This window comes from Bufo gargarizans, chromosome 3 (genome assembly GCF_014858855.1).
Source record: "Bufo gargarizans isolate SCDJY-AF-19 chromosome 3, ASM1485885v1, whole genome shotgun sequence".
Taxonomy (NCBI): domain Eukaryota; kingdom Metazoa; phylum Chordata; class Amphibia; order Anura; family Bufonidae; genus Bufo; species Bufo gargarizans.
The window spans coordinates 19,115,351-19,120,902 of record NC_058082.1 but is presented as its reverse complement, the minus strand read 5'-3'; the positions used below and the strand labels follow the sequence as shown (position 1 = coordinate 19,120,902).

Below are 5,552 nucleotides of genomic sequence, written 5' to 3'. Positions count from 1 at the left end.
GCCGTACCGTCACTTCACTAGACAGGTACATCTCTGCTCAGCTGGCCAATATATGATTGCTCTGACCCCACACACATACAATCGCAATACAATCCGATCTTACAACCGTAACATTAAATCTAATATTTCCCCTTCAAAGGCGTAACTTCATTTTTGTGTATTTGTTGAGGATATTTTTTTTATATTTGTATAATAAAACAATGGGGATTATATGCTTTCATCTTTATCCTTCAGCGCTTTCTGGAGCGGGGCTATCATCTCACAAATAAGCACAAAGAAAAAAAGAGGTGATAATAACATCTGTCAGGACGGAGCTTTATCTAAAACATGGAAAAAAGTACGATAAGGAAGCCATACAGAAGAAATTTTGCGACCTGAAGCGGCTTCACCCTGAACTCGTGAAGGAGTATAGTGAGCGATTACGCCCAGGTACAATGCTTACATGAATTTTGTATCTCTCTCTACAACACTCAGTAATGTATACATTCAGTAATGCTGCTAATCCGTACAGATGTAGTATGGTTAACACACAACCTCTAAAATGTATTAATTCATCCCGTAATCTTGAAACAAAAGCCATTTAAAAAAAATAGCGTAACGCATTTAATTGCATTAAGTTTACATAACACGTCTCATAAAGCACGTGTGTTACCTCTGCTACATCCGTGTTTCATCCCTTTTCAAATGATTACTTAATACCTGTTGTGACATGTACAACATCTTCCGGTTACATCAACATCTCTACCTCGCTGAGATTGTATATTTATTGTTATACCAGCGCGGTACCGATGTATGATGTCACCGGATGATTTCATACGTTTCACACACAAATATATATAGGTCTTTTTGTTTATATCTACATAAACTGCAAACATGATTAAGTATTTAGGTCAAAGTCCCCGACCATTACATACATCCCCCCCCCCCTACAATTTGCATGGGATTCAAGAATATATATATATACGTATGTATGTATGTATTTATGTATGTTCCTCAAAAACGCAACAATCGATTTCAATGATTCTTGATATACGCATCTCTTGCTACCTGGAATGAAATCTTGCGGGGATCTCAGCTCTCTAGGACGTACCGGTCCTGAGTTATATAAAAAAAAAATTAACTGCATTATCCAATCCAAGCGTGCCAGCCTTTCACTTAAATCCTAACTGCAAATTGACGGGCGCTGTGGAGTTCCCAGTTAAAGGGACGGTCACCATGAAACTCACTTTTAAAGGGCCGTTCACCGTGAAAATCAATGTTAAAGGGCCGGTCACCATCAGTCACTGTTAAAGGGGCGGTCACCGTGAAACTCACTTTTAATGGGGTGTTCACAGTGAAAATCAATGTTAAAGGGACGGTCACCGTGAAAATAACTGTTAAAGGGACGGTCACCATGAAACTCAACATTAAAAGGCCGGTCACTGTGAAAGTCACTGTTATTTAATATAAAATTGCTATGAATAAATACCCGAGCAACGCCGGGTCATTGACTAGTATATATATACATATATTGTAGAGATTCACAAATGCTAGCCTTCAGATAAATACACAGAAGCATTTTTCCAGGGAAATCTTAAAATAACAAGTGTCCTTTATTGTTGGCACACAAACAATCAACAGGCAGCATTAATCGGCTTACTCCAGCCAACACTTAAAGAAAAAACTATTACACAAGTAAGGCACAGTACCATAAATCCCACAGAGTATCTTGCATTGTCCTCTGTATCCAAGCAGAGACCCTTTGGTCTTTCACTCAGTTCCAAACACAAACACCCAGCCATGTAATCATCCCCACCTGACCCTGCTGGCTGACTTTTGTAAGCCATTCCAAACCTGGCCTGGATTGTGTGGAGTAGTCACCCGCCCAACTCTATGACTACTCCCAATAAGAGCCATCCCGTATTAGCTTTTCACAGCTATGCTAACTACCAAAGTGTCCGTCAGCAACTGCTGCGTACATATGCACTAGTGGTTCCTACTGCACCGAGGCCAGAATCCTCGGTGACACATATCTTCCATCTATTATAGTCCCTTGTGCCTTTCTCCTATATATACATATATATATATCTATATATATATATCTATACACACACACACTAACACCTCACCCAGTAAATTAACCTCATAAACCACAAATTAAATGCTATATGAAAGGTACGATTGTATCAAAAATGTGGCTGGGCAGACAGTATAACGATGACAGCCCCAAAAATTATTATACCCAACATAATACCATCAAATAACCCCTGTTACATCATCCTACCTTTTAAGTTAGGCCAGTTTTACCCATCTGTAAAAATGGTTTTGGCATGTTATATAACACCGAAATGAGGCAAATCCACCGTGTGGATAATCAGAATCCCAAGCAGATCCCTCCATATAGGATTTTTTTTTTATATATATATTTACCTTTGTTATGATTTATGAGTTGTTTGTCTAAATTCTTAACGTTCTGTGATTACAGGTGTTCCTGTTCCTTCTCTTCGACGAAGAATTTCAAAAAAGAGGGTGTGGAGGAAGAGTCGGCTGAGCAGGCAGAGGAGGAGCAGCCTGGACCATCGCAGCCAGGGGATTCCTCTCCCCCACCTCCAGAAGAGGGAGACATGGAGGTCTACACCCCCAACCAGGAGGGTAAATATGTGCACACAGCTATATAATTAAATATCCATACAATGTTTATAAGAAAAAGGGCATAAAATGTTTTAAATTTGCGAAAAGTAGATAAATAAAAAAAAATTCAAATAAAAAAACTCAGTAATTTACATTAAAACCATAAAGTACCCAACTAATTCAAATTAAACATTACATAACTATAACAAAGTAATTCTGTACTCTCATTAAGAAATACCAAATAAGAGTTGTGGCGGCTTGATACCTTTTAATGGCCCAAAAATAATAATTACCATGTCACATAGCGAGCTTCCAAGAACTCAACAGTCCCTTCATCTGTCGTACATACAATAAGAAGGGAGACATGGCGGAATGAATGGACATTTGAAATATAAGATACAAACAGATCAAAGACCATCATAATAAGTCCGTTATTATCTTGCAGATAAGGGGCTGAGTGCGTATTATTGTCTTTAAATTGATGGCATCTCAGAGACCTGGTGCCACGACTATGTCTATAGAAGACTATTTTGATCTTGTAGTGTGTTCAAAATCCCTCTTAAAAATGTAATCCAGTCTTCGAAGTGTCAAGTAGTGTTTTTAAATTCACTTTTAACAAATTTTTGTCCTCAATTTGCATTCAAAAAATCTTATAGCTCTTTTGTATTAAAAGTTAAATTTTAATATGAGAACTTTCATGTGTTCTTCAGATTGACCATGGCCGTGCACTAGTGGCTCCTACTTCAAGCAGGCCAGGGTCCGCGGTGACACATATCTTCCATCTATTATAGTCCCTTGTGCCTTTCTACAAATATATATATACACACACAGTAATTAACCTCATAAACCACAAATTAAATGCTATCTGAAAGGTAATATTGTAATAGGGGTGAGGTAAGGGAGATCAGGATGTTAGTGGACTAAAAAGAGGATTTTACATGACAGACTCCCTTTAACTGCTGAATAGAACAGCGCTAAACAGTGCCTAAATAGCATATAGAAATCTAGTCATCTCGCCACCTTCCTGAAGCGACTTTACCCCTCCTTCTATTAATAAAGTGACCGTGACAACTAAATCAACTGTGAGTGAAGACGGACAGCAGATATTTAAAATGCGGCTGTGCAGACAGTATAACGATGACAGCCCAAAAATATAATATACCCAACATAATACCATCAAATAACCTCTTTTACGTCATACTACTTTTTAAGTTAGTCCCGTTATAGCCATCTGTAACACTTGTTTTGTCATGTAATATAAACACATAGTGAGGCAAATCCACCGTGTGGATAATCAGAATCCCATGCAGATCCCTCCATATAGGACATTTTTTTTTTTTTATTTACCTTTGTTATGACTTATTAGTTGATTTGTCTAAATTCTTAACATTCTGTGATTACAGGTGTTCCCGTTCCTCCTGTACAGCAAATGGGTTAGGAGGAAGAGTTGGAGGAGCAGCCTGGACCCTCCACTGATCGAGGAGGACCATCCCAGCCAGGGGATTCCTCTCCCCCACCTCCAGAAGAGGGGGACAAGGAGGTCTACACCCCCCATCAGGAGGGTAAATATGTGCACACAGCTATATAATTATCCATACGATGTTTATAACAAAAAGGGCCTAAAATTATTTAAAAAAGAGAAAAGTAGAGAAAAATATATATATATTTTTTTAAGTAAAATAAATCTGTAATCTACATTAAAACCATAAAGTATCCAACTAATTCACATTAAACATTACATAACTATAACCAAGTAATTCTGTAAATACAAAATAAGAGTTGTGGTGGCTGGATGATACATTTTAATGGCCATAAAATAATAATTACCATGTCACATAGCGAGCTTCCAAGAACTCACCAGTCCCTTCATCTGTCGTACATACAATAAGGGAGACAATGCGGAATGAATGGGCATTTGAAATATAAGATACAAACATATCAAAGACCATCATAATAAGTCCGTTATTATCTTGCAGATAAGGGCCTGAGTGCGTATTATTGTCTTTAAATTTCTGGCATCTCAGAGACCTGGTGCCACGACTATGTCTATAGAAGACTATTTAGATTTTGTAGTGTGTTCAAAATCCCTTTAAAAAAATTTTAGTCCTCAATTTGCATAAAAAAATTATAGCTCTTTTGTATTAGAAGTTATATTTTAAGATGAGAACTTTAATGTGTTATTCATATTGGCCATGGCCAACAGAAATGCTTAGCAACACGAAAGTGTAGATTGTTCTTTCATCTCAAAGAAACCAACTAAATACTATTATACTGTAATGAACTTGCATTAATTAACCCACTAAATAACATTATACTATATTGAAATAATAAATAAACAACTATATAATTTTAAAAACTGTAAATAAAAAATAAATTGTTCTGTAAATGGACAAAAACTCCACACAAACCACAACTGCCTTCATCATAATTGGAAGTAATTGTAATTTTTTTTTTTTATCCTAACAGTTATTAGAAAACTTAAAAGGCGGCTCCTTGAGCAGCGGAAGACAGAAGCCAAGTGAATGCTGGCTGTAAAAGCCGAGAAAAAAGAAAACTAGGCCTACTTCAGGCTCGGTTACACAGGCATCAGCGTCAGCTGGATGATGCTTACAAGAAGCTCGAGGAGCAGAGGAAGATACATGATGAAGAGCTCCTGGAGATACAGCAAGAACTACAAAGTTTGCCTTAATTTTTTTGTATTTTATATTTTACCTACTTTCTAATTTATAAATAAATATTTTATTATGTTTAATCATTTGCTTTCGTATGCTTGATATTGTTATTTAATACATAAACTAGCTGTGCACCCTGCGTTGCTCGGGTATTTATTTATTGGAAATATATATTAAATAACAGTGACTTTAGCAATGGTCGACCCTTTATCAGTAAATTTCACGGTGACCGGCCCTTTAACTGTGAACTCCATAGCGTCCGTCAGTTGG

The 5,552-nt window shown here is 37.1% G+C and overlaps 1 long non-coding RNA gene across 1 annotated transcript; it reads left to right on the top strand.

The window, feature by feature from the left end:
- Positions 1–266: 266 nt before the first annotated feature.
- LOC122930870 lies at positions 267–5,263 on the top strand. The gene is made up of 4 exons (XR_006388184.1): positions 267–429; positions 2,465–2,631; positions 4,014–4,172; positions 5,077–5,263. It is a non-coding gene; the product is annotated as an uncharacterized LOC122930870 (long non-coding RNA).
- The last annotated feature ends 289 nt before the right edge of the window (positions 5,264–5,552 follow it).